The sequence below is a fragment of the Pan paniscus genome, chromosome 9 (genome assembly GCF_029289425.2).
Source record: "Pan paniscus chromosome 9, NHGRI_mPanPan1-v2.0_pri, whole genome shotgun sequence".
Lineage (NCBI taxonomy): Eukaryota > Metazoa > Chordata > Mammalia > Primates > Hominidae > Pan > Pan paniscus.
Window position 1 is genome coordinate 133123725 of NC_073258.2, and position 26984 is coordinate 133150708.

Sequence of the window (26984 nt, forward strand, 5' to 3'; positions counted from 1 at the left end):
TCAGAATGGAGTAGGACATCAAGTCAAAGACATAGGGCATCATGTTGCTCAAAAGATACGGCAAAGGAAGAAAGAAATTCTGTGCTTGAGTCTTGCATCAATGTATTTTCAGTCAAGTCACTTAACTTTCTTAGAGCATTTGGTAAGAAAACATGTCATTATTTTTCTTATATGATTATTGTGATAATTACCTCAGAGATGACATGATAAATACTTCAGTGCATTGCCAAACTGATATTTTAAAAAGAACTGTCATGATCAATAATATAATAAAACTATGGAATAACTTTAGGGTATGTTACTGTGGAGCACATCTTAATTTTTCATTTGTAGAAATGTTTTTGTATGCAGAATACAAACTACTACTTGTAGAACGAATAAGTAAGCATTCTACCCTTTAATATAAATAGATGCAGAGTAGTTGGTTTTGTTTCCACCTGTGTTGGAGAAGATAGAGTGAGAATGAATGAACGAGGAAGGACCCCATGATGGCTTTGTAATAGGTGCTCAATAAGCATTGGCCAACACAAATGTGATAGCCCCAAATGCTGGATCTGTGGTTGCCAGAATAGCCTAGTGGATTTAATACTCAATTTGGTGGAGCTCCCTGGAGGATTCATTCTCAGGTACTTGTGAAACTTGTCATTTATAATTCAAAATATTATGGGCTGCAAAATTTGTATTGCTTTTATGCCACCATTACAGGTTCTTGCAACAATCTGGCCTCTCCGCCTTACCCCTTATCTTACTCCCTGTAGTTCAGTGCAAAGACAACAGACCCTCTGTCTTCCATCACAAATGTTCTGAGTTCTGTCAAAACACTGAGATCTCATCAAAATCAAGATAAAGCCCAAGGATAAGGCACAGCCGTTTGCATTTCTTATAGGCCTGCAGTCCTGAGGGCCACAGTAGTTTTCAGGGCAACAAAAATGTGAGCTTTCGCCACAACCTTGTGCAAGCATGTTCTAATCCAATGGGTTTGGGTCCACCATGGGTGTGAAGCAGGAAGGTGTCTGTGGAGGGGGTGGGCCAGTGTGTAGGACATAGGATGTGGAGCAGGAACGTGTCTGTGGAGGTGGGATGGTGTGCAAGTGTATAGGGTGGGCAGCAGGAAGGTGGAAGGTGGGGACAGTGTGTAGGGTGTAGGGTGTGCAGCAGGAATGTGTCTGTGGAGATGAGCTGGTGTCCAGGGTATAGGGTGTGCAGCAGGAAGGTGTCTGTGGAGGTGGGCCAGTGTGCAGGATGTAGGGTGTGCAGCAGGAAGGTGGAGGAGGTGGGCTAGTGTGTAGTGTGTAAGATGTGCAGCAGTAAGGGTCTGTGGAGGTGGGCTGGGGTATAGGGGGTAAGGAGGCAGGTACTTAGGTGCCCTGACTCTGCTCCAAGTCTAAGCCTTGGGGGCTTCCACCACCCACCTACCCATTTCCCCAGACCGTGTGCTTTCTGGCTCTTGCTGTCTTCCCTGCCTCCACGTCCTACCCCAGGTCGTGCCCACCCAGGGAGTACCATCAGTCTCTGGATACTGGCTACCAATCATCTATTTATAGAAATGTCACTGCAAATCAGCACCGTTCTGTTAGTCCAATCTGTGCAATTCCATGGAGGAAATAATGCATTGGCTAGTGGGAGCAATCCATTTGCCTGGCTACCCTCCTCAAACCTGGTCCTGGTGACAGGGTCCCAAAATGTACCCACAGATGTGAGGTTCAGAGTCATTGGGAAATCTGGGTGGACCCACATAAGGAGTGGCTGAAGGGTGCAGGGTGAAAGATCCCCAGACTGAAGAAATGGGGTATGAAATAGCGACCCACACGCTCCCAGCCTAGGATCTGAGCATCTCTCCTGAATGATGCTGCTCACCCCCGATGGTTCCAGCCACCAGACGGGAACTTAGACAATTTCAAGAAAGAAACTCCAGAGCATGCGCCACCTGAGTCTGGGTTAAGCCGGCATTTGCTGGATGGTGCTACTGGATCAAAAGCCTCTACCACAGCAGACATAATGATCCAGGCTAGTTCATACACTAACTCTTCAAGGTGCATTACGGTTATGCAAACACTTTCTTGCCCTACTCCCTTTATTTCTCTATAGGCTAACAGAATATCATAGTGAAAGGGATTCTGAGATTACTTTTTAAATGAAATTTAACAAAGAAAAATTAGTTGATCAATCTAAGCCTTTTTAAGGATTAAACAACAATGGAATCAAACACATCAAAATGACGTTCCAGACACCTCACCATTTTTTTTTTTTTCCTGAAAGAAATAAATGTGGTAGAATGAGAAGCCTGGATTTCTACTACTATGACTCCATTATTTTTTCAAAATGTACCACAGAGGATTTTGCCATGAGTAATTAAATTGCATTGCATTTAACCAAACACATGGGCTACCTGCTGAGGGCCTGGCTGGAGTCTCAGGCAGGGTCAACGTTCCCCTTTCCTTAGAGAGAAGAAAGACCCAGATCATGCTGCTTGGTGGACCTCAGCCAGATGCCGTAAAAGCTTCAGATAAAATGAGATCCATGAATGCCAGTAGACTTAGAAATGTTGACCTACACGTAGGGAGGGGATGGTTTCACAGAATGGGGAGGCCCGTGCGCATTTACATGGGTAAGACAGGTCCTGCATCCTTCCAGTGGAATTACCAGATGACATGGCAACTTCTGGAATGTGGGATTTGTTTTCACTGTCTGTGATGCTGTCTTTATGGGACCAGTTATGCAACAGCAGAAATGGAAGGAAGGAAGGAAGAAAAAGTGCATTTCATGTAAAATGGGGATCGTTATAATACTACCTCATTAAGTGAGAAAATGAGTTTTGTCAAGTTTGTACAATGTGCTTCTCAGATTTTAATTTGCATATAAATTCTTTAGAGTTTTTTTTTTAAATATAGATTCTGATCCAGTAGGTCCGGAATGGGGTCTGGGATTCCACGTTTCTGACACATGCCCAGGGGCTGCCTCCATGGCTGGGCCGGGGCCCCCACCCTGAGCAGTGAAGCTGTGATGCACTGTGCCGCGCTGTTCGTGGGCTCTCTCCCACCCACACACGTGAAGTCTTCTAGGGTCAGTGTGTTAGGAAAATATACTAAGAGCCCCTCAGGCTGAGACCCTTGTGGAGCCTGCCCCTCCAAGGACTCACTGTTTTTGGAGTTTAGGGCTCAGTAGGCTGGCTACATTGAGGCTGAGAATCAGGATGCATGGATTCTTCATGATCTTCCCACATAACATGCATCCTCACCAAAACATGTTTCTTCGTTGAAAAAGGGAAAATGTTGTTGAAACTTCTCTCCATCTCAGACTCAGTGAAGGTGACTTACCTGTTATTTTCTTAACTACTTTGAATGCTGGGTGAAATTTTTAAAGCAGAATGAATCTAGGTTGCTACTTGCCTGGAGACCTAGGAAGCTGTAGGGCTGCCCTCTCCAGTTCTGGTTGCAATGTAAAGTTCTGATTCCATGCTGCAGATAATGGGGCAGAAGGCAATCAATGTTTTAATCCTCTTTACTAGCTGCCAGGAAACCAAATTGCTGACTATGAGTTAAAGGAAGGAAAACGGGCAGGGAGAAACAGATGAGGGAGGAACAGGATAGGATAGGAAGGAGAGGGAGGAGGAGGAAGGAAAGAAAGACAGAGGTGGGGTAAGCAAGATGGCCTGTGAGCCATTGGAAAGATTCTGAAGATGTGTTCACCAAGGACTTTTTTAAAAAGGCTGTAAGACTGCAATATTTTCCTTGTCAAACAGGAACTGCAAGTCTGCTCAACAGTTTTGCTTTATAGCAAAACTGTAGTAAGACAATAACCCAGAGGCATTATGAACCTGCTCTAAGCACCCCAGCATCCCAATATAACAAGGTTGGAAGTAACAGAAAGCAGATTCTGAATCGCTGGCAGAAATATGTAAAAACTGAGGCTGTTTGCATGGAAAGAGTGCCTCAAAGAAGATGAGTTCAATTCACTGCATTAGCAAAATTAAGATCTGCAAAAATACAAATGAGGCCATTCATCCGGGGATGTGGGGGTTGTTGCCTCAGATGCAGGATGCATCCTTGGGGATAGGATGAGCAGAAGCCTCAGGGTTCTGTGGATCTAAGGGGGCGTCTTCAGTAGGGACACATATTCCAACAGCACAGTCACAGAATACAAAGAGCATGAAACATCCACAAGCAGGGTCTGTTCTGCTAGAAATGGAGGAACAGACAGAAAAACAACTCAGGGGAGAAGGACCACTGGCTGGCCTGCTGGCTCTGACCTCACTGCACTTATTCTGCTCACATCCAGGATGAGCGAGGTATTGTGTCAGACACTGTGGTGAGGGAATGGGGGCAGAGACGATATGGAAAACAAGGATCTTCACCTTGCGTAGTCTGCAATCTCATGGGGCCAGGACTCAAAGCAGTTTATATTTTTCTGTATCTTAGGCTCAATTTTTTAGTTCTTTGTCATTTCTAGATCCCTCAAGTAAGGTGTAGTGAGTCAAAAAGATTTATTAGAGCTGAAAGAAACCTAACTATTTGGGGATGAAAAAGATCAAACAGGAAATCCAGAGCAAAATATGGGGGCTTCCTGACCGACTTCTCTTTTCTTTCTCCCTTTATGTCCTTTTGTGCCAGCGATATCTCAGCCACCGTTCTTGCATCCAATTTTCCTGTTTATTGCCTCAGCCAATTCCTTAGAGTTATAAAGTTAGAAGAACCATGAGGGGTCAAAGATTTTAGCCTTCCACTTTTTTGGATTATACAAAGTCCTGACAAAATATCTTGTCTTCTCTCTGAATACCTCTGGGGACAATTTTAGGAGGTGAAGATAGGGTTTGGCAGTGTCCCCACCCAAATCTCACCTTGAATTGTAATTATCCCCACGTGTCAAGGGCAGGGCCAGGTGGAAATGATTGAATCATGGGCGCAGTTCCCCCATACTGTAGTCTTGGTAGTGAAGAAGTCTTATGATATCTGATGGGTTTATAAATGGGAGTTCCCCTGCACAAGCTTCTTGCCTGCTGCTATGTAAGATGTCCCTTGCTCTTCCACTATGACTGTGAGGCTTCCCCAGCCATGTGGAACTGTGAGTCGATTAAACCTCTTTGCTTTATAAATTCCCCAGTCTCGGGTGTGTCTTTATTAGCAGCGTAAGAACAGGCTAAACAGGTGACCTGTCCCTTTGTTGGTCTATTCACAGTATGCAAAAAAAAAAAAAAAACAAACAAACTTGGTATTGAGGCAATCCCCATCTGGTTTCTCCATTTGGAATGATTAAAAGTCACCTCTAAGCATCCCCACCCTGACTGTCCTTCTAGGTTTGCTGTCTAGGGCATGGCTCTACCTGCAGAAGCTGCTCTGAGATAAAATGCCAGCACCTGCTGCAGCATGTACCAGACCAGCCAGGAGGTAACACACAGAGCAACATTTCTGGGGGCTTGTGCCACCAAGGAAAAGAACAACAGGAGATGAGAGCAGTGAGGAGGATCTAGGGTTTCAGGAGGCAGCCACACAGGGAGGACAAGGTGTGGCGAAGGGGAAGTGGGAGGAGCAAGAAAGCAAGAGGGAAATGAGCTGCCAGAAGGAAGCCAGTGGGAGTGGGCAGAGGGTGGCCACCCAGGGGTCTTTTTGGCTCACATGGTTGGGTTTCTGGGAAAACAAGAAAAGGAGTTTCCCTGCTGCCCAGCAAGAGAGACTATTACAGAGGATCCTGATCAACACTGAATTTGCAAAGTTGGAATCAAATGTCCAGGTGATTGACGACCAAGTGCATGCCTCTGGCCTGTAAGGCCACAACTAGGCTGCCTGAACCATCTTAGAAACAAGCCTTTTACCCACTCTCAAAAGCTAGGTCACAATTCAAGCTGTCAAGGAACATAGATTTTACTTCTGTAAGGGAAGAACCATGTTTGTAAATATCTGCTGGACATCCTGTCATGGACATCTGGAGTAAGATAGACCACAGGAAGGAGATAAGGCTGTCTGAAGCCGCCTCCTCCCCACTGCTTCTTGTCCTTGATATGTGCAGGGAAAGGTACAGACTGTCAAAAGTTCCTGAGGAGACATGTGCCTGAATCCTATGACTCATCTTTCTTTCCCTCCAGGATTTTGGCTAATAGAACATAATCACAAAACTGAGCTATGAGCAGATCAAAACATCCGCTGGGCTACAATCCCCACTTGGGATCCAAGGCTGACATGAGGTTCTTGCCTTTGTGTCTGAGAATTAGAGACAGTGGGACTTGCACAGTAGAATGCTTGAATTTAGTACTCAGTCACAGGCTCAAAGTGGACCCGAGAGTATGAGCTGTGTCGCAATGCAGAGTCTGGGGTAAGGAGGACGCCAGACCCAGGTATCAGGCCAGGGAGGGGATGGAGACACAGGAGTAATGCCTTCACTTCTAGATGGCAGCCTTATGTCTTCTTAACTAGGCCCAATAAATGCCCAAGCAACCACTTTACCATGACGTTGGTCACCCGCCTCCCATGGGGGAGGCAAAGAGTGGACAGGGTGGAGGAAAGCTGCCCTCTAGAAACCTGTGAGGGTTATGAATAGGACTTCTCCTTTTATCCTAGAGATCTCCTGGCATCCTTCTCCATCACATACCTCCTGATGTGAGAGCCCCTTTCTTCTGAAGGATACACATCAGAAACATGCATGAATTTGGAATTACGGTAGAGTTTTAGCATTTGGGACCCAGTATGGCTCATATAACCTGCGTCTTGTACTGTTTACCCTTCTTCCTAGTCCATTGTCCAAGTTTCAAGCACCCTGAGTAGATGTCACATCTTCTACTTCCTTAACTCCTTACAGCAGCTAACGTAGGCTAAGCCCACAGTATGTGTTCACATTATGCCTGATGGCTAGGTTTGAAAACTTAATCCCTGCAGAACTCCTCCTCTCCCTCTCCTATTTAATCCACTCTCTTTCTGCCAGGCTCTGCCCCACATTTTCTGCCCCCCACTCCGTCCCCCACCCCAACCTCCAATCCTTGACTCTCCTTAGAACCCTACTGGCAACAAGCAACTCTGAGCCCGCCCTCCTTAATTAAACCAAGGAGTGTGGACAGCAGTACATTGCATCCTTGCCTGCTCCCAACTTCCAGATTTGTTACCTTTGCCGCATTGGAGTTAATGAAAAGTGTGATAAACCCACTGTTTCATTTTCCTTTAATTAACACAAGCAATTGAATTGTGCTAAAGTCATTTTGGTTTGGAGGCCAAGCCCCTGGTCAATGTCTCACTTGCTGGCGGTGACAGAAGCTCTTTGTTTTGGGCTCGGAAACCTTTCTCAGGCTGTGGCCCCCAGGACCTCCTCTGCGGGAGGAGTGGCTTGCCCCCATCCAGGGCGGCCATGCTGGCTGCCTTCCCTGAGGCTGACAGTAAGTTGGCTAATCACAAGATCAATGTGTTACCGTGAAAGTTAACTGTGCTTCCAGTGGGGGAAGGAGTACATTAATAAAGATCTCCATAGCTGGGGGCTCAGAGGAATTCCCTGGCAGGGGTGAGTTTTCTAGATCCTCCCTCCCATGCATGTGTGAGAATGATGGAAGTGTTTAATGCCCCTCACTGTCAGACCGGGAGTAGCCGAGGATGACACAAAGACAAAAGGACTCAAGTGACTCCTCCAGTACAACTGTCCCCAAAGAGAAACTCTCATACACTGGGGCTCTTGAACTCTTTACCGGGAAAAGTTAAAGAGGAGAGGACCTAAAGGGTTTTGTCTTGTAGGTGGAGGCAGAAGAAGGGATGGCAAGGAAACCCTCTGAAATCAGGTTTAAGAGGACACACCTAAAATACATGTCCTCATCCCTGGGGGGTCATGAGACTTACCCAAGGAGCACTTTAAAAATAGACTCTTGTGTTCATGCTTATGGATTGGTGAACATGGTCTGGGGTGGGGGGTCCCAGCACCAGCATCCTCTAAAACTTCCCAGGGGACTCTAATGTACAGTCAGGGGTGAGAATTCAGGGTTGGTAAGTTGAGGACTCCTGTTGCTTTCATTTTCCAAGTTCCAGTTACACATGTATGCTCCCAGGCTTCCTCTGCTGAGAAGTCATTCAGAGCCAAGGAGTGTATGAGGATGTGTACATCTCACAGTGTGCTCAGATCTCCTGTCAACTGTCAGCTTCTATGCAAAATATACCATCATGTCAACAGCAGCAGCTTTATTGTAGGTGGGTCAGGAAAAAGAAATCTTCTGGTGGGGTAGGGTGGTGATAGCCAGGTCAGTCTCCAGCAGCTAGAGATCCCCAGATAGTCAAACGAAGAGCATGAAGACAAGAGGCTTCTTTCCAAAGCACAGTGAAGAGGTGTGTTTAGCTTGGCTCTGCTTATGTCTTTTTTTTTTTTTTTTTTTTTTTTTTGAGATGGGTTCATTATGTGTGGGAAGAATCAAGACACAAGATTTTTAGGATCTGGATGATACTGTTGACTCATTGGGAGTGGTTCTGAGTGAGTGTCACAGAAACAGCCAGGGTACCTGTGAGGATGTGGCACATTCCCTTTAAATGAAAGTGCATTGTGTGTGCCAGAAAAGGAAGAGAGGAGCTAGACAGAGAGAGGCAGAGGAGGGAGGGAGGGAGGGAGGAAGAGAGAGAGAATGAGGATGCAAAACACTAGAATTCCATACAGGCAGACAAATGACTGAGGATAGAAGCTTAAATCCATTTGATGAGTAGAGTAGCCTATTTGGGCCAAAAAAGTCGCTAACATTTTTATTCTAAAAAGTATAAAAAATAAACTGAAACTAACAGTTCAGACCCAAAGAATGCAGGGGTAGAAGGAGAAAAATCATTATTTTTACATAGTAGAGCTTAAACAGCTAAGTTATTGACAAACTGTTTAAGTACACTTGAAAAGTTTTTATTTATTTTACACATTTTCCCCTTATGATTATGATTATTTGGATTCTAAACCAACAGGGTTACTTTAGTATCAACAAGCTAAAGTGAAATGAGTTCTGAGAAGTAAAAGTACTGCTTTAAAAAAAAAACCTTCATAATTAAACGACAGCATTTTTTTTAGAAACCTGATCAATGCATGGAAGGAGACATTGCCTCTTTCATTTACAATGTCTACAGAAAGTTGCCTTAACCTTGTCTGCAGCAACCTACTCAACACAGCCAGTCACCCAGGCCCAGTTTCTTCAAGAAGGCTGTATTTTTGTAGTATAGGAGTGTCTTGTGCCCTGGCGTGGTCAGTGGACTGCCAATACTGTGTTACCTAAGGGCGCTTTGGCAAAGTGGCTTCTTGAGCCCAAAGCAGACCTACAGGGCTGGCATCTGCCAGCAGATGGGCAGTATACAAAACCTTCAATTAGTTACAACATCAAAGTAAGTCCTTTGCCCTTTGCTTGCCCTTGGGGGAATTAAAACTTTCCTTCTAATGCCAACTGCGTCTGACTTGTTTTCCCTGAGGATTAATTTATTCGTATAGCAGTGTCAGGAATGCCTTTGTTGTTTTCCTGAGCTGGGTGGACCCATAGTTAGGTTTTCCTGGGATAGTGCCAGTTGACACCTGTCTTCCCAATGTACTTTTTTTTCTTTTGAGACAGAGTTTCACGCTCTCTTGCCCAGACAGGAGTGCAGTGGCGCAATCTTGGCTCATTGCAACCTCCACATCCTTGGTTCAAGCAATTCTCCTGCCTCAGCCTCCTGAATAGCTGGGACTACAGGGGCATGCACCATGCCCAATTAGTTTTTTTTTTTTTTTGTATTTTTTTAGTAGAGACAGGGTTTCACCATGTTGCCCAGGCTGGTCTCGAACTCCTGAGCTCAGTCAATCCACCTGCCTTGGCCTCCCAAAGTGACAGAATTACAGGCGTAAGCCACCACACCCGGTCGACAGTGTACTTTTTAACTGTCACCTTTCATTCTTTAAAGTACACTGGTCTGGATCATAAACCAGGTGGCCGACATACTCCTAGCCTACTGAAAGATCTGCTGTCAGGCCCTAGGGCCTTAGCTACTGGTGACATCTTACTCTGTGCCTGGGGCAGGCCCGACACTCAACCTTCTTAAGAGAGGCAGTGGCTTAGGACCAAATAGGGTGTGGCCGCTCCAATGTAGGACTCTGCTGGACTGATGGTCAAGAAAGATTCTGTGTGCTCTCTTTCTCCCAGAGCTCCAGGCTCATCAGCTATACTCTTCTCTGGAAGACAGACAATTGCAGCTGGTTGGAGCCTAAGCCAACCAGAGAGGGAATCCGCACTGCAGCCCCCAGGAGAAGGAAAGCCAGCAAGGGCTCAAGGGCTCTTGGCTCAAAGTCCTGGCAGACCAAGTACCAGACCTGCCCCTTTCTGAAGTGGTTGGGATGGCCCAGAGCACTGAAAGAAATAGTCCTAGGGTCTTTTCAGGGTATTGGGGAAATGCCCTTTTGAGGAACAGCACAGCCCAGTTCCTGCAGATGAAGCCTTGATGCAGCCTGACTCTTCTTACATCCTCTCTTTCTTTCTTTTTATTTGATGCTGTCTCTTTTATCCTTTCCCTATATTAGTTCCTGGCATCACAGCCGTTTAACAATGATGCCAACCATCAGCATTCATCAATATTTTCAAAATACTTGTATTAGCTTGTAGGCAAAGTACCCACTAACCCAGGCAGCACAATTGGCATGCAAGCCACAACCAGAGACATCCTGCACACTTCGCAGAGCATAAAGGTCTGAGCTCTGAAGTGTCACGAGGAGATAGCATTGCTCATGCACTGAGCCCTAGTGTGCACTGAGAGGAAAGGATCAGGAGCTGTGCACTCAAGGGGTGAAGTCTCCACTGGGGGCAGGGGTCCCTTTGAAAACTTACCTGGCAAGGGCTCTCCTCATCTGCACCTTGTGCTATTCTAGGCAAGTCTGTCTCCCTCTTACCATCTACCTCAGACTATGATAAGCTGACTTCTCACCAAAGGCATCTGTCTTGCTAGCCTCCCTTCTTAGCCTAGTCACCCAAGAAGTCACTTTATATGACCTTCTGTGACTCATGCTAACAGTAGAACTCAAGGAGGAAACCACTGAATTTGAGATCAGAAGACCGAGGATCTAATCCCAGTTTTGTCACGAATATGTGATTTTTCAGTAAGTGTTTTCAGCCCTTCGAACCACAATTATTTTTTCTGTCAATACAAAAATTGCATCAGATGACCTCCAAGGTCACTATCCATTTTAATGTTTTATAACCTTTCATCACCTAGCAATATGGTCTATGACTAAGGATCCCAAATAATTCCTTAAGTTCTGGAAATCTGATAATCATGGCATTGATGGACTGAGTTCCAACCCAGGAGCTCAGGGTCACTGTCCCACAAAGGAGCATAAGGTCCCTGCAGAGCTGGCCCAGGCCACACTGGCTTTATTTGAGGTCTTGACAGTCCACACACAAAAATAGAGACACCATGACAATTTCAAAGTAGCTCTCATCTGTCACTGTGCTTTAGCTGCTTGGTGATGGGGAGGAAAGAGAGGTTTTGACAATTATGAAGGACTATGTGTGTCTGAACGTAATGTCTTGTGTTAATGGGGGAAATTAATTCTTTCCTTTCCTTTCTAAGACTCTATTCATGTAGATCTTGACAAGTAGCTGTTCTTTCCTCCCTCTCCTTGATGGGTAGACTGGAATAATGTCTCATAGGTATAACTAATCATCCACTTAGATGATTTGAGGCCCATTTTCATGCGTCTGAGGGTACACTTCAAATGCAGGAAAATGATGCTTCTACCTACTTTCTGTCCTCCTCGCCTTTACTAAAAATATCCCTTCTTAGTTACATGGCTCACTTCGCTAATCCTTCCCAATCAGATACAGAGCAACCAGGAAAGGGGCTGCCAGGACAGTGAAGACAATTCCAGTATGATGCCCAAACTTTCAGCTTTACATCAACTGTTATAACCGGACTGTGACTACGGCAGCTCGGCACCAACAGGTTCAGAGGTGCCAAATGGAAGCTGAGGAGGCCAAGGTTTCGGCCTTTGCTCTGCCACTAACTAGCCAGGACCCCTGAGCAGGCCACTTTACTTCATCCAGCCTCGGTTTCTTTATCTGCAAAACGAGGGGATCCGGCCAGCTCATTTCTTAGGTCGCTCAGCCACTGCTCTTTCCTGGCTCTTTTCATGAGGGTCTTTCTGGACCAGAAGATAGAGATTCTGTGCACTCGCCCCCAATCCTTGGACAGCACTCGACATTTGATTTGGGCTCGGGGCTTCTAGGAAGTGAAGTTTGGAGGTGTGAGTTCTGTTTCTGCCCCAGAAACCTGGGCTGGCTCTGGTTCTGGGAGATGGAGCCTTGAGCATGCTGTGATGTGACATGGTGGCTGCAGCCAGGGCTGGTCGTCCTCCAAAGCACCCTGCCCAGGCCCCAAGGGAGACCCCTGCCTTCCTTGCTGGGTCTTCATGTGCTTCCTCATCACTACACTCCAGGCCTTGATCAAATAAACGCATCTGACCTATTCCTAGATTGTTTCCCACCAGCCCAAATTAGTTTATCAGTTTTGTTTTTGTTGCCTTAGGAAGCATGGAGCCTCCATCTTCTTGGCAGAAAATGTCGCTGTGACGGAGAAAGACAAAGAGGAACGCAAGGTGACTAGGGCTCCAACAGAGCAGGCCTGGACTGCAGGATCGTGGATAGAAACAGGTAGTTTGGAAGAGGCTGCTGCACAGGAAACCATATGGGGCGGGTGCTGGAGCCTGGTGCCTCGACGGTGGTGTCTGCAGATTTTTAGGGCTGCCCATAGAGGGGCCTTCTGCAGAAAATGAGTCATGATGGAGAGGCAGCCACCGTTCCAATGCAGTGAGCTTACTCTACTTCCACTGGACTCTAGAGGGTTTTTTTTTTTTTTCAATTATAGAATATCGTATCCTGAGAGTCACGAAATTAATGTAAAAAACAGTGTGATATTTATTGCTTTCTGCACATACACAGACAGACACACAAGTGTTATAAATGCATGGCAGTAAAGAAAGTAAGATGCAGGGTGATTCTTTTCAAACCTTCCTCACCATTGAGGAAGAAACGCCACACTAGGCTCAGGAGTGATTATGACTTTCTGTGTCCATTTGGATAAATTGCGTAACCACCCTAGGCTTCTTGTTCTGTCATTAGTTAAAATAATGGGGTGGGGTTTGATGATTTCTAAAAAGCGTTAGCTCTAATTTTCGATAGTCAGTAGCTGGTTGAAAAGTAACATGTGTTCCTTCCAACCATTGACTCAATGTGTGTGTGTGTGCATGGGTGTGTATATGTGTGTATAAAGAAAAACACAGCTAAATAAGGAATAAATCTCACCTAGAATCTCATGAGAAGAGACAAAGCAATAAGAAAGCCCTAAAGAGGCTTGAGCTTAGCAAATCAGAAGGCAATTCATCTTGAGAAGAAAACAAGTGATATTTACACTTTTAAATCACAATTACAAAGCAAATCAGCTGCAGAAGAGAAGAGACCATTTCCATCAATTATTACTGAGCTGAACATAATTTTTCTATCACCAGCAGATTGTAAATGGGGGCTACAGCTCATCCAGGAACTCTTCTATCATAGGAGTTATTAATCGGGTATTAACTGTCGAATTAGCAAGGACACTGACGAGATGGTGAGGGAAGCAGGAAGGGTATAGGGCTGGGGCGGGGGTGGGGGCGCAGACGGGAGGACACAGCAGGTGAATTCCTGAGACCACAGAGGCACAGAACACTCTAGAAGGCCTGGGATCAGTCCTTTATGCAGCTGGTCTGGCTTCTGTGTTGAAGAAAATACCCAGCTCTGGGGTTTTCAGTCCCAAAAAGTCAACACATGAACAGGTAAAAATAAAAAATAGCACCTTCTTGACTGGCGATTCCATTCCTGTTTAGGAGTGCTGAGGGGATGCCAGGACGCTGCACAGCTCTAGGTGAGGGGTGCGGCTCTGCTGCTGCCCCTGCTGTGGGGCCTCCATCTAGGGCCCTAAAAGTCTGAGTGCCCCCTACTGGGTGGAAGGTGTGGGCCATCCATCCCGTCAGAACCTCATGTAGATTGGTGGAGAACAAAAGCACAAACAAAAGACTTTTTTTGTGTGTGTTCCATCAATGTGCTGCGGTTCCTTATGGGTCTCAGTGAAAACTGTTATCAACGCAGTAACTTTCTAGGTTTTTTGTGCCCCGTTTTCTCTCTTCCTCTGTATTACCAGTTTTTCAAACTCTGCCCTCACTGGATTTCTGTGCGGTACAGAGTAGGTTTGAATTCCCCTAAACTGCTTTGCTCCCTCCCTGGGTTCAATGTCACGCTCCTCCATTGTCACAGGACAGGCTAGGCTATTGGATAACTGATTTGTGTTCTGTTCTCAAAGCTGTAGAAGAATGGAAGGAATGAGAAACAATTTCCCTGCCCCATCCCCAAAAATGTGGCAGGCCCTGCAAATCCTCAATTCTTAGCTTCTTGCCTCAGAGTTGTTAATGACTTTTGTGTCATGGGGTCTAAAGCAGTTGCTAGGCACCCAGAAGATTATTACTATTCAAGCTTTTGTTTCACAGAAACAAGCAAACAGAGTCTAGGCTCACGGAGGTGGGTGGGCACCAAGCTGGGGGAGGATGAAAGGTCCAAAGCTTGGGTTTGTGAAGGAGTCCCCACCAGTGGCAGACTACCTGTCATTTCCCACGATCTCCAAGGCAGACCTCCAGTCAGCGACAGCACCTCGCACTGGGTGACGATGAAGCTGGATCTAAAAGCTGTGATCCACCAGCCTGCCCTCCCTCCCTCCCTTCCTCACTTCCTTCCTTCCTTCCTTCCTTCCCTCCTTCTTTCAGCCTGCCTGCCTTCCTTCCTTTTTTCCTTCCTTCCTGCCTTCCTACTTTCCTTCCTTCTTGCCTTCCTTCCTTCTTCACCTCCTTTTTTCATGTCCTCCCTCACTTCCTTTGTTCCTTCACTCAACAAACATTTTTGAACTCTTACACAATAAGCCTACCACTAAGGACTAAAAACTAAAGACCTTTTCTCAGCATTCTGTATACTCCAGTGAGGAAAGACAGTCTCCCAAAATATGACTCAGATTGAATTTCTCACCAGCCAGACAGGCAGCCCCAACAAATCAACCATGAACACAAACATTCTTATAAGTGAGATTTCAAACATAGAAATAATAGGTGTCATTCATATACCACCCCTCCTCCTTTCCCCTGGACATATCTGACCTTGCTTATAAGTCTCCTCTGTATAGTCTCCCTGCACCATGCCCACATCTTGTAAGGGATTGTCTTATTCAGGCTGCCTAGAGTTGCTCAAAGTTGAAGGTGCCATCTATTTCCCACTGGGCTCTTGACTGTTATGACTTCCTTGACTTTAGGGTCTTTGTTAGATGCCCCTCATCTGGGTTGCTGTAGAACCTACATTTATCTTCGCATTTGTCATGTTAGAGCAGTAATTCTCAACCTGGTAATTTTGTCCACAGGATACATTTGGCAGTGTCTAGAGACAGTTTTGGTCTTTATGGCTGAGGTTAGGAAAGCTGTACTACATTGCACAGGACAGTCTCCCTTGACAAATTATTATCTGACCCCAAATATCACTAGCACCAAAGTTGAGAAACCTGCACCAAAATGTAAATGCGTATTGAATCGCTGACATCTCCCACTAGAGAGAAGGAAGCTCGGTGACTACAAAGACCATCCATTTCATTCCCAGGGGCATCCCCAGGGCCGGGTGTAATTCCTAACACATGATCGGGCCCCACAAAAGGACCGCAGAAAAATACAAAGAACGAGTAAGTCCATTCAGCAACAAAATGCAGTGCCAGTCTTATGTCATCTAATTGTCTAGTGCTGAGGGTAAGACTGATTACTCATAACTAAATATAAGCTTAGCAAGAAATAACCCAAAAAATGCATGGTGATTAAGCCCCTAGGCAGGGTTTCGAGGACAGAGCAGATACTATTTAGTTGGTTGGGGGTGGGGCTGGTACAAAGAAACATAGCTCTGGCTACAGGCAGTGCTCAAAGAAGCCTTGAAATGTTCTCACTTCAGCAGGCAGAACTGGGATGGCACAGAGGGTAGGGACACAGCATGGACAGGGTGAGGAGGAAGAGACATTCTGGAATTCACACTGCAGGTTATTTCCTTACTGGTACTACTTTTCTGAGGAACATTGCTGATGACTCTTGGCTAAGTGGATTCTGGTTGCAGAAGACAATTCTGCCCTTCTAAGTGAACTGAAGGAAATTGCAGTCATGTGGCAACTGCTATTTTCAAGTTTTGCCTTCTCAACATAGTTTGTCACTTCTATATGATTAGCAAGGAAAGATGCCTACTACGTGCACAACACATGCTAGGTTTTTGGGGGAGAGGTTAAGAAACCAGGACTGGCAAACAGACATCATTCAACATGTATCTATTGCATCAAATCCTGCAAAGCACATTGTTTCTTAATTGGTCTCATTTGTATGGTCTATAATTTTAGACTTCAAAGGATGAGAGGGTCACCTTTAGCTTTCGTTGCTAGTTTTACAGACCCAGCTTCTCCCAGGTCATAACTTGTTCCTGGGAAATGAGGTCTGAGAAAATCAGTGTTTGCATCCAATCCTGGGAGAGAACTAATCTGAAAAGTGTGATGGTGGAAGCCTGATTTGGAAGGGTGAGGACCGATGCTCAGTAAGCCAGAGCCCACTCTTCCGAGGTCAGGCTTCAGTGGGCTAATATCTCATCAGGAGGCACCAGGCCCTCACTATCCTGCGGTAACAGCCCCTCCACTGCGGAGATGCTCCACTGCCTCTTCCACACACTGCTCACTGCGACAGCCTCGCAGAGGGCTCCCAGCTGAGGACAGAGGACCGATGATGGGAGAAGCCAGCACCCAGGGCCTTCGGGAACATGGCAGCAGCCATGTTGAATAGGGTTTGTGGCTTTCTGTAACCTATTAAATTTTGCCCATTACGGAGAGGAGAGAAGGGCTGCCTTCAGATCCAATCAAGCCTACTCTATGGGAAACAGGATGAACTGACTTGTTGGAAATCCACACCAGCACATAAATTGCTTCATAACTGCAGGGACATATAATATCTGCACACAGCCAGTATGCACACCCCCTAGAAGGGATGTGATTTTCAGTCTAAAATGTCAATTTATTTTTTTCAGTAGGGCTTAATAATCATGCTCTGACCCTGGACTGAATAAACATGTCAGGGGCATTGCCAGTATAACATCTGACTCAACCTTTTCCTGTGAGACATTTGTAATTTCATGAACAGAGTATAAGACCATTATAATAGAATGTATCACATAAACCTGGATATATTACAGGTCGAACCCTGTCTCCTAAAACATAACAGCTACATTCTTAAACGATCTTATCTAAATCCCATGCTCCTCATACCAGCATTGCAAAAAGTTTCACAGAGTTTGCGCATCTCATTTCTGTTTAATTGTACACTCTGTAAATTAAGCACAGAACCACAGCCTTCCTTTACTTTGCAAATGATCACACAGTGTATTGTACACCCATCTGGTGGGCGCCTCAGAGATGCCAACTGGCTGCTTAGCCTGAGAGAAGCCTGGAGTGTGCAGTGACCTGAGATGGCTTACATGCTACCGGTGAGATTCCCTTAACTCAAAAGGTCACCTCATTCCCAGAGCAGTGTCCCTGTGGGACTGGATGGTTCCCTGCAAGTAATAACCACTTCTAATAGGGCAGAAACAAATAGGACTTGAGGTCCCCGTGGGCAAAGGTTAAATCTTCAAATCCGCCCTCGAGTGAGATCCCTTTGAGATGCCACTTAGGAGCATGCTTGTATGTTCTCCCTTGCTGGAGATAGTCTTTGTTTACATTTGTTCATCTTCTGTAATATGGATGCCAGTCCCTTCATTTTCAAAACGGTCTCAGTGTAGACACTACATTATATGTTCACTGTACATTTAAATCATTCCAGACTCAAAAGCAGTTCTCTTGTGTTTAAATATCCTAAGCCATTACATATTGATAGAGACTACCGTTCTCTGTCAAAAACCTTCTTTGTCAAATTCATTCATTCATTCATTCATTCATATGTAAGGCATAACTTACTCTATAGACTATAATCTCTGCCCTCACACAGCTTACATTTTAGAGAGAAAGCACAGACATCAGATGACATAACAGATGATATGCGTTAGTGGTTATTGACTATCAAACTTAAGTAGTGGAATCCTCTCTCTCTCTGCCAATAAAATCCTCTATTAAAATTTTATCGAGTTGCAAAATCTGAGCTGCTATTTTGGGGTTGGGGTAGAGGGGAGGTATAGGAATTCAAGGTTTTGTAGTCTAGTGCTCACTATCTCATTCTCACAGCTGTTCATATTGTCTCTCTCCCACCATCTCTCCTCGCTTTCTCTAACCCTCACAGAGACACCTACAGAGGTTCAGAGGAAACCTTTGGCATTTTATGAACTGCAGCTAAAAGGATAAACAGTTTCCCATTGTTCAGGAGAGCACAGTGCAATTGAGAAAACAATGCATAAACATATGAAACTTTACATAACAATGAAAAATTGAACAAGTCAGAACAAAAGAAAAGATGTCCAAGGCCTTGAGAATTAAATAGCCCATAATTCTAATAAATGTTAGAGGAATTTTAAGGCAGGAGAGGTCACACCGGGCAGGAAATTTAAAATTTAGTTTTAGTTAATTTTTTTAGAGTTCAGGGATTTTAATGAGAAGAAATTCCATATATGTAGTCAAATACCCTCGTGATCTGTCTTGCTCATTTCCAAGTGCACTGTTGTCAGCAGCAATAGAAAATAGCTGAAAAGACTTCATGCCTTCCACATTAGCCCATAATCCACAAATGATAAATGATTCTACCTGTGTTTCATGTAGAGGGTGGTGAGGATGGGTACCCAACTCTCTTCCATGAAGAATCAATGGCATTCACCTAAGGCATCAGGTGTGGGAGAAAGGGCAGCAGTGAACACGTAAAGTGCATTGGACTTGTCAGAGGAAGTTATCAAATAAATGTGTGCTATTATTGTCTATTGAGTATTGTTCAACATAGTCCACTTGAAATTCCTTAAAGATTTAAACCATACTTTTCTGTAATACTCTATTTTTACAATTCCCTGATTAAACGAAAGCTTATTAATCATGCTCATTAATCTGTCAATGCCTGCATTAGGCAGAAGGAATACAGCTGTGTCAGGCAATCACTCCCTTCAGGGATTTGGCAGTCTTGATGTGATGGAGATGATGACAATAGAATGTGGCTCATGCATGGGGGGAGGGATGCCGCAGAGGCAAGGGGAAGACAGGAGGCCACAGAACCAGACTGCTGTGGGTGGTTTCTGGGAGGAGCTGAGACCCGAGCTGAGACCCAGAGAATGAGGATGAATTAGCATAATCAACACATTTTGAAAGGGCATTCCAGGCAGCAGAGGTACCGTGTCACGAAGCACAGAGAAAGAGGGAGTCAAATGCTCTGAAAACACAAGAGGCTCCGTGAGGCTGACGAATTGAGCAGGGCCATGCATGAGTGGCCTTGAACACAGTCGTAGGGCATGGCTGCTTCCGATAGGTAATAAGACCAATAACACAAGTGGTGAGACATCTACTCTGCTCTTAAGATGCTTACAATAGAGTTGTTCAGAAAGACCACACATACACTGATACATTTACAAACACATAGAATTCATGATAAAGAGATTCATGCTTTAACAAATATTTATTGAGTGTCAACTTGTTTGAGGCAGATTATGGATGCTCCGTCAGTGAATGCTATGGGATTCCTGCCTTCTATGGAGGAGGCAGGTGGTAAAGAGATAACCAAACAAATACCAATATAACAGCAAACCTTAACAAGGACTGTGAAGACATGCCAAAGCAATAAGACCCCCATCCACGAAAAAGTGCTGAGTGATCACTATGTGCCAACCACTTGCCCTGAACCTTTGTTTCCCTTTCTCTGGTGCTGTCCATGGCCTGCCACCCAGATTCCCAATTCAGGGCTAAAGCACTCCTGCCCCAGCTGCCTGGCGTACGGTCTGCTGAGCCCTCTGGGGAACTGAGGCAATGGGCTGTCTCTTCCTATGTTATGCTCACTCAATGCCTTGTTGAATGAATTATTTCATTCAACAAATATCAGCTATTTTGTGCCAGGCACAGGTCTATGCATGGGTCCACACTAGTGAAAAGGACAGGCAAAGTGTCTGCCATGGAAGAGCTTAGATTCCAGAGAGGAGAGCCAGTCAACAAACCAATAACATGGAATTTGTCAATGGGTCAGTGGTGCAGGAAAAAATAAATCAAGCAGGTTGAAGTGGGATGGGAGGTGGGGAGATATGTGGGAAAGACTATTCTATCCTGAGTGGACAGAGAAGGTCTCTTGGGTAACACATAAGCTGAGGAAGTAAGACATGAACATGTAGGGGTCGGGGGAGAAACAAAGGCATTTAAGCAGCAAAAGATGGACACTACACAATCCATGCATCAAAGAGCATGACGATTCATAAAAGGATACCTCAGAACCCCACTCGGACCCAACTAACATGCATAGAAGATAAGTTGCATAAATCTGGTTATATTCTACCCACTTCCTCTGGCCAACCACAGTGAACACACCCCTGACTAGGAGCTAAAAAGTGTGGATTCTAGACTTGCAGTTTAATTATGCACAGCAGCAAGATAAAGACGGTGATTCCTTTTCAGCCTGTCTTGCATGATTGCTGTGAGGTTTTGATGAGACAATAATATAAAAGGAATAAGAACTAATAAGAACAGCAATTGTCAAACTTTTTTCCTCAGGACCCCATGACATTCTTAAACAATTATTGAGGACTTCTAACAACTTGCTTTGTAGTATTATGCTTATCAACATTTGCCATGTTAGAAATTTGAATAATTTTTAAAAAAATAATGATTCTTTTTTTAAAAACACCGATAAACCCATTACATTTTAACATAAGTACCTATTACGATGAAAAATAAATATTTTCCAACATAAAGATCAGTAAAGACAGTTTTGACATTTTGGTAAATAATGCCAATGTCTGCCATAACAGAGACAGGTAGATCCCCACATCTGCTTCCACACTCAGTCTATTCAATAGATTGTTCTGGTTGACATATGTGAAGAAAATGTAGCCTCCCTCATAAAGTGAGGGAGTTAGGAAATAAAGCATTTAATAGCCCTTTCAGATAATTGTGTGTATTATTCTTTTGTGTACACCAAAACTCAACAAATGGTAGTTTCTTAAAGCTTAATTTCAGAATCTGAGACCATGTCAATGAATGTTTTGTACTCTGTTCCATTAAAATTCACTGGGCCATCCTTACCAATGTGGGCAGGCATCATGCAATTCACTGAGGGCCTGAACAGAACAGAAAGGCAGAGGGAAAGTTTGCTCTTTCTGCCTGCCTGCTCAGGCTGGAACAGGAACCCGCTCCTGCCCTCTAGCTCACACTTATACCACTGACCCTCCTGGCCTCAGGCCTTCAGGCTGTCATCCTTGGACTAGAACTTCCACTGTTGGTTCTGCTGGTACTCAGGCCTTTGGACTCCAACTGGAACTACACCGTCTGCTCCCCTGGGTCTTGTGCTTGGAGAAGGCAGGTCTTGGGACTTCTCAGCCTCCATAATCATCACATGAGCCAATTCCTTTCTCTCTCTCTCTCTCTCTTCACACACACATACATACATACATATCTACTTCCTATATATATATCTACATATATATAGGATAATATATATCTATATAGAGAATATATATATATACACACACATATACATATATATATATATATAGAGAGAGAGAGAGAGAGAGAGAGATCCTACTGGTTCTGTTTCTCTGGAGAACCTTGCCTAATATAGATTCCTTTTTTGCTCCACATATCATTTTGGAACATTACATATTGGTTATGTAGAGGATCTTTATTCACTGCGATATGCATATCTTCCAAATGTTGACATACTTCGTTATACGAAAGTTAAAAAAAAATCACATCTGTTAATATTGCCACCAATCTCATCAGAAATGTCTTTAGGCACTGGGAACCTGTCAAGCTCATGAAAGCAAATACAAGTTTTCCAAAGTTCTAATTTTAGCTCAAAAGCTCAAATTCCATTTTTAGCAACAAATGCTGTCAGTGGTTTTCGTCCAAGTGACAGGCCCACATTATTCATTTTCAAGAAAAGATCTGCTAGATACTCAAGTCTGAATAACCTTGAGTTATATGTCAGTTGTTTTTTCAAATACAGTGCTGTTGTGGGGGTGGGATGGCTACTTGAGCTGGCAACCAAACAGTCTAACAGGTGATTTTTCCTTGGGAAAACATTGTACTTTGTGCTTTGGGCATACTGCTATTTCATCTCATAGAATGCTGAAAACTCATGCGTTCCAGGGTTGAGATGTAATCAAATTAATTTATGCTGGCTCAACAAGAATATTCTTAAGTTAAAGTTACTTTTTTTTTTTTTTTACGGTGAGTTTGTGGCAATGAGGAATGCAATGACTGCTAGCAAAGCCAATGATGCTACATTGATTAGTGCCAAGGCTCCACCATGTGAAACCTCCATTGCTTTTGTACTAACAGGACAAATTGGGAAAGGCTAACAATGTCTTAGTATTACCTTGAAAACAGCTTTGACCTCACAGCAATAAGAGTTTCAACCTCACAAACCCTCTGAAAGGGTCTTGAGTATCCTCAGGGGTCAATGAATCTTACTTTGAGAACCATCGCCAAAGTAAAAACTTAAAGGGACTGAAGTCAACAGGGCAGGAGGAAGATGTATGGTGACTAAAGATAAATGATATCTCAGCAGCAAAAATTGATGCTTGGTATCTTGATGGCAAAGAAGAATAAGAAAAAAATATAGAAAGTATTCAAAAGCATAGCGACTTGGGGCTATCTTTTGCAGAAGCAAATAATCATGCACTTCAACAGCTCCAGAGAGTATCGCCAAACTTCAGCACTGCACAATAAACACAGTTCACAAAGACGACCTTGAGTCATTAAAATAAGTTTACAAAATATCACATATACTACGTTTAACAAGCCAAAGAAGGGAAAGTGTTCTCTTAGGAAGCATTCCTTAGAAAGAGCTCCGGAGCAATAATTGAAATTTTAAAAATTGCTTTGGAGTTTTATTTAGATATTTACTTGTGTGGACTAGCTCATTTCATATGATGGATAAACAAAGCATTTCAGTAATTAAATGCTATCCCATGAAATTTGGTAGAATGACTTGTTCCACTTTATAGATGGGCAGTAGGGCTGAGTGAGGTTAATGATGTACCTGAGGATACTGAGTGAACCCAAGGAGAACAGGGCATGAGTCAGGTTCTGAAAAAGTGAAATAAGTATTTGGTATTTGGTCTTCCTCCCCTCTCCTGACAAACAGCTCATAAAACCCTTAGAATCTCTGCAGCTGTAAGAGTGTCCTTTGTATGCTAATGCCATGACTGGGGACTGAGGGCTCCTAGATAGCTCAGGCTGGCAGCTGGTCACCAGAAAAGCAACCAAGCATATGGAGGAAAGAGGGGCTGCAGGCTGAGTTGACCACCAATGGCCTATTATGTAATTAATCATGCCTAGGATATGAAGTCTCTATGAAATTGCAAAAGGACTGGATTCGAGCAGGTTCTGGAAAGGGGAACACATGGAGGTTCTAAATGGTGGTGCATCCAGAAAGGTCAAGCAAGCTCCATGCTCCTTCCCCATACCTGACGCTATACATCTCTTCAATCTGACGGTTTATCTGGATCCTTGGTAATTTTCTTTGTAATACATGGGTAAACAAAAAACTGGTGTTTCCCTGATTTCTGTGAGCTGATCTGCAAATTAATTAGACCCTGGGAGCAAGTAGCAAGAACTTGGCCTTATAGCTGTGTGTTAGTCCATTCTCATACTGCTAATAAAGACATACTCGAGACTGGATAATTTATAAAAGAAAGAGGTTTAATTGACTCACAGTTCTGCAGGGCTGGGGAGGCCTCAGGAAATTTACAATCATGGCAGAAAGGGAAGGAAACATGTCCTTCTTCACATGATGGCAGGAAGGAGAAGTGCCAAGCAAAAGGGGAAAAGCCCCTTATAAAATCATCAGATCTCCTGAGAATTCACTCACTATCACGAGAACAGCATGAGGGTAACCACGCCCATGATTAAATTACCCTTCACTGGGTCCCTCCCACGACACTTAGGAATTATGGAAACTACAATTCAAGGTGACATTTGGGTGGGAACATAGAACTAAACCATATCAAGCTGTTCTGGAATAAATATAGATGACAATGTACTACTTGCAATTTTTTGAAATGGGGGCCAGTCTTGTGAGTCTGAGCACTAAATCTGTGAGATCCAACACTATCTTCAGGTAGAGAATAGAATAGAATAAGTAGCAGTATGTGCAACTAGTGTCCACTGGAGAATTACTTGCTGGTGGGAAGAATTCCCCCACTGCACCGCCCCCCCCCCACACACACACACTTTTTGGTGATCAGAGGTGAAGTATTCAGTGTTCTGTGTTGACTGTGTAAGAGAAGAAAAAACACTTTGTTTCTTTCCTACCATATCTTTCAGGATGTGTGCCATTTCCACACCACCTTTCCTGAGGCTGCCTGGTGGGCTTCCCTGTACCAACAACTTGTGAAATTGAAAACTTCAGCCTCTCTGAGAATTTGAGCCCCACACAGGAGATCGCAGGAAAGCTGGGTGTCCAGCAACATTGACATGAACTCTGTTCATTGGTCATTCTGAGCTGGAAGCAAGTGGCATTGGAAAAGAGATGATGATTTATAACATCTGAATAATGCAGTGGTGTTTGCTTCCTGGCTAGAGTCTCCTTGGTAAGGCTCTTAGAGCAGGTTCCTCTGCCATAAGACATACAGAAATGCAAGCTCAATTACATTGCATAACCTCTCTAGAAGGGGGGAAGAATGGTCATCCAATGATGAAGACAATATTTCTTAATTCCCTGATCCATCTCTTAGATAAACATGAAATTCATGGCAGTAAAGTGAAATTCTACAGAAAGAGGGTGGCTGGTGACCGTGCCTGGATAATTAGGTTTTGCTAGAAGGCAACACTCAGGTTTGTATCTGGAAATTGCCCCTGAAGGTCAGACATGGAGAGGGACAGGGGTAGCAAGGATGAACAAATTCCCAGACCTGGGGGAAAGAGGGTCCGGAGTCCCAACAAGGCCATGACCACTCTGCACCTGCTGCTGCAATCTCTGTCCACATCAGAAATGATAGAACTTCTCCCTTACCAATTATCCAGATTAATCAAGTTAAAAATACCCACTTATCCAACAGTGAAGCCAGAACTTTGGAAGATTTGACTTGTCTGCCTAATTGCCTCAAGTCTCTTCTCCCAACTCCTCTGTAAATACAATCTTCCAGTTTCACTTTGAAAGATCTCACTACATCAGCAACGCACATCATTTCACGTCTTTCCCTCTTCATTTTGTTCCATTCAACACCATCTCTTTTCTCAACACTATCACATACTCACTGAAACACTATTTTCTATCACTGAGCACAAAATAGTGTATTAAAGACATTGTCACACATTCAGATGAAAGGGCTGAGTTCTCAGATCTCTAAACCTAGAGTGGGTGCCTGGACAGCAATAACAAGCTTTCCAGGAAACTCTAGTGTAGTCCTCACACCAGAAGCACTTGGTGTCCTTAGGGAACTAGCTAAAAATGCAGAATCTCAGATCCCATTGCAGATGTCCTGAAGAGCATCCGTAGTTTACCAAGATTCCACGTGATTCTCACATGCATCATCACCCTTTAGAAGCCCTGCTGTACCGCACTGCAAGGATTGAGAGGAGCTGAGGGTTAGGGAATCTGGGATTAGACCCTGCTTTGCCACAGTGAGGTATATCTCCTGAGCCATTCGACCTTTGAGGACATCCATCTTCTCACCTGCCAATGGAGGTGCACAGACTGCTAGATAAATAGTCCCCAAACTTTGCTGGTCAATCATCTGTGGCATTTAAGTAGCTTTCTAAAAATACATATTATTGGGCCCCTCCCCTGGGAATTATGCCTCCATAGTTTCTGAAATGCTGATAGGTTTGACTATTGCTGGTCTAGCTACTGTGCATATTTCTGAAATTCAAAGAGACCTAGGTTCAAACACAGCCCAGACACAGTACAGCCATGTAGTCTTAGGCAAGTAATTAACTGCTTTGAGACTCAGTTTCTTCATCCTGTAAATGGAAATAATATTATCAACTCCCTGGAGTTTGAACTACTAAATAGTTTCTGTAATTTATGTAACTTAGCACATAAACAAAATACATTTCATGACTTTTTCTCTTGTTTCTGTGAACTCCTGCCACCCCTCCCTTTCCTTGGCTGCCTTCCCAGCAGATGGAGAAGATTTCCCTCCAAAGGCCTCTGCAGCTGCTGCACTCCCTCTGAACTCTTCTTCCAAAAAGTGCTTGCATCCCCATCTCCTTCATGTCTCTGTCTGGAAGTTATCACCAGGGAAGCTGTCGCAGACATGGAATATCACAAATATTCCCCACCCCAGCCTCCTAACCTTGCCTATGTTTTTATCAGGGGACTTCACGTGACATTATACTGTATATGTACTAGTGTATTTGTTTATTGTCTGACACCCACCCCATCCTACCCACCGCCTCCAGCCTGGCCACTAGAATGTAAGCTCCACGAGAGCAAGAACTATGCTTAGTTCATGGCTTAATCTCTAATGTCTGGAATATGGCCTGGTACAAAACAGCGGCTCTACGATTATTTGTTAAGTAAAAGAATGAATAAATAAAAGTTTCCATTAATCAAATATCTCTACTTTTATTAGTTATTCTTGTTTTGATGGTCCTCGCCTTAACAAACTACTTTTTATCTGGGAAAATGGGCAAATCATTGATGCTTTCTCGGGGTTTTTCAAATTAATGCCACACAGAGTAAGCCCCTCTATTGATTAATAATAAATTAAACATATGACTTGGGATCTGCAATATATTTTTCTTTACTTCTTTTCACACAATTAAAAAATGAGTAAACTCCCTGATAAAAGATTCAAACAATTAAGAAGTGTGTTATATGTACAAGATGTGAAA

The 26984-nt window shown here is 44.1% G+C and overlaps 1 protein-coding gene across 8 annotated transcripts in view; it reads right to left on the reverse strand.

Annotated features, from left to right (window-relative positions):
* OPCML (opioid binding protein/cell adhesion molecule like) overlaps window positions 1–26984 on the reverse strand; it is a 1145446-nt gene that overhangs the window by 22644 nt on the left and 1095818 nt on the right. The gene's annotated exons all lie outside the window — the stretch shown is intronic.